A 7,379-nucleotide genomic window follows, 5' to 3' on the forward strand; every position below is an offset into this window, starting at 1 on the left:
CAAATTTAATGGCATCAGGGAGCCAAAGAGATGTCCAAAAAAAATCATCACATACCACAAGTATAATACATCATCAAGTATAATTGAAAATCAATTAGCTTCTGCATTTACTCCAAGGACCTGGTATGTAGCTGTACGCTTCATTTATAAGGCATTTATTTTCAATTAAAATATATAAGCCAGCTTGACCTACTAGTGGGAAAAGTTTTATTACATTTGTTGAACGCATCTGTCTCCTTCAGCTTATTAAATTCCCTCCCGTCTATAACTTTAAAGCTTGGCTAAATGGAAAAAAAATAGTATGGCAATGCCAGGTGGAAGATCGGGGAACTTTCAGAGATAAATATGGAGAATGCGAGTCCTTAGACGTGATGGGCAATTCACAACCTCACCACTTTAAGACACTCATCTATTCTTTAGTTAAAGTTGTTCTCTCAACCTTAGCACAGGCTTTGGAAAAAGAAATGTGTTTTGTTATAATAATGATGAAAAAGTCCCCTTGGAGGAAATGACTTGCTGATGAAGATTGATTTCTTTCTGCCCACTTTCCTCTATTTTTTGTGTGTCTTCTCTGAAAACGATAAAGGGAAAATGGTGAACCAGGGCTTCGAGTAATGGACCGTGAAGTCTCTGTGGAGGGTCAGGCAGGGTTGGCTGGAACTAGGGTTTAGTGGCTTCCCTTCATTAGAAAGCTAAATAAGAATGGCGTTTGGAAAGCAGTAAATGGATGTTAGATTGCAGAATCATCATCCAATAGCATTGTGATCCATAAGGTTTGGGTGACCAGGACAGCCATGTCCTTACATTGAACACCTTGATGACAAGAGAGCCCTGGGCTCCAGAACAACCCGGTCCTGGGTGCTTGTTACTTATCATGTTCCACTATCTCATTTGCTGTGAGTCAGAACTGATTCATAGACAATGCTCTAGGGGATTTCAGACAATAAATTGCACAGGAGACCTTTATAGCCTCATCTGTAAAAATCAATCAGCCTACGTATCTAATAGACATTTGGTGAAGGCCTTGGACTCTGCAACAAAACAGTCCTGTGTTTTTGTTATTAATATTCTTGAGCTTCTTGAACCTCAGGTGTGGAGTTGGTTAATAGTTAATAAGGAGCTCTGGTGGCACAGTGGTTAAATAACTCAGAGGCTAACTAAAAGGCCAAGGTTCGAGCCCACGGTCCACTCCGCAGGAGAAAGATATGGCCATTTGCCTCCAAAAAGATTACTGTGGGCAGTTTTATGTTCTAGAATTCCAGTGAGTCAGAACTGATGGTGCACAGCAAAAAGCACAGGGCTTTGATGAGTTTTAAATAAGCCTGACTGTAGAGTCCATAGTGCCGTGTGGTAGGGCACTCAGCAGTTCCAGTTTGGCTGAGACTTCCATGTTTTGCACTGAGAGCTTCACATCCTGGGAAAAATACCAGTTACAAGCAAATTGGGGCACTTGGTTGGTCAACTATGAGTCAGAAAATAGGAGCCATTGTTACTTCATAGGAGATCTGGTAGCACAGTGGTTAAACTCTAGGCCTTTAACACAAGGGCCCATGGTGCAAACTCACCAATGGCTTCAGGAGGAGAGAGGACATATGGCTTCTGTAAAAATCTATGGCCAGGAAACCCTAAACAGCAGTTCTTTTCTGCACTACAAAATCACTATGAGGTCAGATTGTAGAACTGACTTGACCACGGTGAATTGTCATTTTATTGTCGAAGAGAAAAATGAATATTAAAATACTTAGTATGGTTGATTAAACACAGTAATTTTTCTTTTAAAAAACCTCTCTTTTGTGATTGTAAAAGAGCTCAAGCAGCTTAGTGCATTGCTTGTGCTGATAACCGAAAGGTCATTGGTTTGAAACCATCAGTTGCTCCAAGGGAAAAAGATGAGGCAGTCTTTTCCTGTGAAGATTTACAGCCTTGGGAACTGGATGGAGGTCCTCTAAGAGGTGAAGTTGACTGAACAGCTGTGAGTCTGGGAAATGATTTGACCGCACTGGGTTTTCCTGATTACAGAACGACAGCTGTTCATCTGAGTCTTCTGTGCTGTTTCTACGGTGATGTTCTTCATGCTTTTGTTCAGGTCTTCAATTCATTTCGCCAGTCCCGGCCTTCCAGAACTTATGGTTTACATGGTATTAACTGATTAACTGTAGCAACTGCCCATCAATTCGGAGATATAATGACTCTGTGTGTCATTATGAGTATAACTGCTCCATAGTACGCCGAAGGTGATTGATTTGTCCAAAGTAGATTGCCAGGCCTTTCTTCCTAGACTCTTGTGTCAGTGGACACCAACTGTCAGCCTTTTAGTCAGCGACTCAGTGTTTAACAGTTTGCACCACCAAAGGATCTTAGAAAAATGACATTTAATAAATAGTTACCTTATGAATGAATAATTCAGATTGCCATTATGCTCAATGAATTTGATATTAATGTCTGTGTTGGTAGGGTATTTATTCACAAACCTTTTCCCCAGGATTTCACCTGGAGCTATTTACTAATTATTCCTTTAAAGTCTGAAGGGAGCTGTGTTGCTAATCCAGAGGCTGGGCAGAGTTCACCAGCAGTTCCCTGGGACAGACAGGCAACCTCCTCTTGTGTGGTTTTTCAGTCTCAAAAAAACCCATAGAAGGTCAGTTCCACTTCCTCAGTGTGTAACTGACCCAGTTTCTACTTGTGACGATGTTTTCTCGCAAAGCAGGCAACTAGGGTCTTGGAGTAATGTCTTCAGTCCCAAAGGAGGAGGAAGGTTGTGCTCAGGTGGTCTGATCAGTGAGAGTCCTCTTTTTTGGTTTTAATAGGACAATTCCACCAGGTATGGGGCTACAGAGCCCATTTTTTATCTGTCTCAATTGTGGATCATGATAGGAAGACTCCTAACCAGAAGGGAAGCCATCTGTAAGCCCCTCTATGGTGAACCTGGTCTCCGTTTACCTGCCCAGGGCAAAAAACCAACAAAACCCCTGTCTTAGTTTCATCCAAAACGATCATCCACCAGAAAGGGAGAAATCACCTACCCAAACGTGTCACCGGTAGTCTTTCATTTTCACTTAAGTGTTGTTGTGTTGATGTTCTATGCCACTGAGTTGCCCGTAATTCATAGTGACCCTGTGTAGAGCCAGGAAATTCAGTCACCCAGTCCAAAATATCATAATATTTTGGTGGCATTATCTTTTAGTATATTTATGACAATATATCTCAGGCAAAGTGGGTGTTTCATCTTGGATCCTGGGCAGTCACTTGAGGACTGACTCTGTTCAGCTTTACCACATTAATAAACCAGAGAGCTCAGTGCTCAGTTAAAATGCAACTTTTCATCCCCTTCTGGCATGGCAGACTGAATAGGGAAGGTAACCTCTAGCAAAGCAGGATTAGATTTCACAAAAAGATAGGGGGAAAGGATACAAAATCTCTCACCGTGTCTCCTGCAAAAAAAATAAAAGAACAAAAGAGCCAGTGGCCATTTCTTCAAAGCAGAGCCTTCCCTGGACCATTTCCATTTCATAGCTGCTGCTTTCTTGCATTAGAGTTTGGTTTCCGTGTTTAACAAAGTCTTTACAAAGTTCAAGTGTGTGTGTAGGATACAGTTCAAGGAGGGTTTTAGGTGTATGAGTTGGTCTGAAAAGCTATGATTAGGTCCCTAGGGGGGAAGGGGGAGTTTATTTTTAGTTTAAAGGTTTGGGGCTTAATTGGGATAGGAAATTAGGAGATTGTGGAAGAAAAGTAGTTCTGTGGTGGTGAGTAGAAGGACACGTTTGAAAGGATGGCCTCATGGGCCTGTCAGCTATTGACTTTTTTTTTTTTTAGTTGCAGTTAGTCTGTAGTTATTTCTTGAAGGAATTTAGTGCAAAAGTTATGCCCTTTGCGATTCTGAAATCTTGCCCAATATTTGAAAGCATGTCCAGTGCAGATGCAATCTGAGACTTCCAAAGAAAATAATTTCCATTTTTTTTAAGCTGGTGGTATTAGGATGGAGTGAATATGGAGAGGCAATATCTGTTTTCTTTTAATTTTTTTCCCCCAAGATAATTCTTCAACTGACTTTTAAATACCAAGGCTGTCTCACCAGATCCTGATTGATTTAAACAAGAGGCTTCCAGTCTACAGTTGATCGTTAACTAAATCAAAATCACCAATCAGATTACTTTTGATTGTTACTGAAATAAAAGCTACCAGTTTACACTTGACTTCCAATGAAATCAAAACAACCTACCTTCTAGAATCCAGCTGAATCACACAGGAGGCTCCACATTCTTAGGCAGGATCCAGCCAACCTTTAAATACAAAGACCCATGCCCTCCAGATCCTGATTGATTTAAACAAGAGGCTGCCAACCCACAGCTGACTTAGTTATTTAGTTAACTAAATAAAAATGACTCATCAGCCTACACTTGATTGTTAACAAAATAAAATGTGGCCAAACAGCCTATGCCAGGAAATTTGGAGGACAGCTTTCTGCCGAATGGATTGGAAGAGGTCCATATTTGTTTCCATTCTCAAGAAAGGTGATCCAACAGAATGTGGAGACTATTGAAAAAATATTATTAATATCACTTGCAAACAAAATACTGCTGAAGATCGTTCAAAAACAGCTAGAACTGTACATAGATAGTGAACTGATAGAAATTCAAGCAGGATTTACAAGACACCCTGGCATCAGGGATATCATTGCTGATGTCAGATGGATCCGGGCTGAAAGTAGAGAATACAAGAAGAGTGTCATTTTGAGCTTTGACTGTGTGGCTCATAACAAGTTGTGGCTGATATTGACAAGAATGGGAGTCCCAGAGCACTTAACTGTGCTCATGCGGAACCTGTTCCTGGCTGTTGTGTGAACAGAGCAAGGGAACATTGCATGGTTTAAAATTAAGAAGGGAGTGCTTCAGGGTTGTAGTCTCTCTCTATTCCAATTTAATCTGTATGTTTAGCAAATTATTTGAGAAGCTGGACTCTATGAAAAGGAGTGTGGCATCGGGATTGGAGGGAAACGTAACAATAATCTGTGTTATGCAGATGACACAACCTTGCTTATTGAAAGAGAGAAGGACTTCAAACACTTGTTGCAGAAGGTCAAGGAATGCAGCCTTCTGTACACATTGCATTTTGATTTCAAAAAGAGGAAGATTCTTACCACTGGACTGAAACACAACATCATGAGGGATGGAGAGGAAACTGAAATTGCCAACAGCTCCATCTTGCTTGGATTCACAATCAACACACTTAGTACCAGCAGTTAGGAAATAAGGAGATGTATTTCATTGGGACAATCTGCAATTGGGGACTTCTCCAAATTATCGAGGAGTAATGATGTCAAATTGAGGGCTAAATTGTGTCTGATTCAGGTCATAGTCTTTCCAATTGCTTGCCATGCATCTGAGAGCTGGACAATGAATAAGAATGACAGAAGAATTGATGTCTTTGAGCTGTGGTGTTGGGAAAGAGCACTGAACATCCCATGGACTGCCAAAAGAACAGATATGTCTTTTTAAAAAAAAAATGTTAAATAAAATTTTATTTTAATTGTGATTTTAATGAACATTTACCAAGAAGTTAGATTTTCATTTATTCATTATTGCACATTTTATCCTCTCACCTTCTTTTCCCCCTACCCCAGTTCACTTTTTATTTTTTAATATTCATTAATTGTTGCCCAATTTTCTACCTCCCTTACACCCTCCCAAGTCATCTTTACATGTTATATCTCTTATTCTGGGCTGTTGTCATACAATATAATGCCTAATTATATACTCATTTTACTCAGATATGTCTTGGAAAAAGTGCAGCTGGATTGCTCTTTGGAGGGAAGAATTATGAGGCTTTACCTTACATCCTTTGGGCATGTTTCTAGGAGAGGCATTCCTTGGAGAAGGACATGATACTAGGAGTAGTGGAGGGTTGGTGAAGGAGAGGAAAACCCTCAACCAGGTGGATTGACACAGTGACTGCTGCAATGGGCTCTTGTGTGTCAGGAAGTGTGAGGATGGTGCAGGATAGAACAAGGTTCAGATCTTTTGTTCCTAAGGTTGCTTTGAGTCATATTCAACTTGATGGCACCTAACAACAACAGCAACAAGATGATTCTTTGCTAACCAGAAGTCCTGGCAAGAAAGGAAAGAGATTCTTGTAATTGCTAATTGAATGAAGTCAAATGGCTTTTTGAGCATCAGATGTTGTCAGGATGGGAAGACCTCTCCTTGTTCAATAAGAGGAGCACAGCTCACTTTTCTTATCTTCTTAGATTTCTTTAAAGAACAGAACTCAGATCATTTAGGTGCAAGTACAGTTACAGTACCAGAAAACATATTTCAGTGACATTTGGTAATTTGAAGGCATTTCATTACGCTTAAGAACATTCTGATATATGCATATCCTGTAGGATTATTTTAGCATGAAGGTATATGAATATCTTTTAAAGGTATTGATTTCCTTCTCTGACCTCACATGAATTTCTTCTTATTTTCTCTTAAACATAGAAAGACAGCATAAATTACTTTTCTACCTAATTGTGTATATTGTTTAAAATCTATAGGCTCAGTGGCAGAATTATTAGGAGAGAAGTGATGTGTTCTCTAAAACTTAAACTCAAACTTTCTGCCATGGAATTGGAATCTACTCAGAGCCGTTGGATTTCTGAGGCTGTAAATCATGGAGAGGAGATTTCCATTTTTCTCCTGCAGATGGAATATAATGCAGCTATTTAAAAGCAGCATCATGTTAAAACCAATTTTAGTGTTAAGTGAAAAACAATAGTTTTAAATCATTGCATATATGTTATTACTGTAATTATTCAAAATTAAATGCGTGTGAATCATATAAGATACAAAGTAGAATTATAAGTATTTTTCAAATTAACTATAGAAGAATTATTTTAAGAAAATACACTGCATAGAGATTTCTTTTGAAGAATTAAATTAGTACTGACTCTATCTTATTTTTGTATTTTGCCTACATGTCTCTAATTATTGTTTTTTGTTGTTGTGTACCTTTTTTTCTATTAAATTTTATTAATTTAAATGAACATTTACAGAGATTTTGGGTTTCCATTCATTTCATTGTTGCACTATTTTCTCTACCCTCCGCCCCGAGTTCATTCCTCTTCCCCCCCACCTTGAAAGTCTGTTTTAATTGTCCCATTGCCACAGAGAGAACACTTTTTAAGATCCCAAGGCAGAAGGACTCAGATGCTACTCAGTCCAGCCGGTTCACAGGCCTCTGAAATAAAGGTACTGACAAACCAGATAGTCAAACCTTAGTCAGAGGATTTTCTTTTTAAATAAAATCTGAGATGTGCTGAAACTGGGGAGCAGGGAGTGCTAGCTGACTTTTAACCTTCAATTGCTCTTCTAGAGAGCTATAGGAAATGCCTCTTTTTT

This window comes from Elephantulus edwardii, unplaced genomic scaffold, assembly GCF_000299155.1.
Source record: "Elephantulus edwardii isolate Elephantulus edwardi_28Jun2011 unplaced genomic scaffold, EleEdw1.0 scaffold00132, whole genome shotgun sequence".
In the NCBI taxonomy this organism is placed as follows: domain Eukaryota; kingdom Metazoa; phylum Chordata; class Mammalia; order Macroscelidea; family Macroscelididae; genus Elephantulus; species Elephantulus edwardii.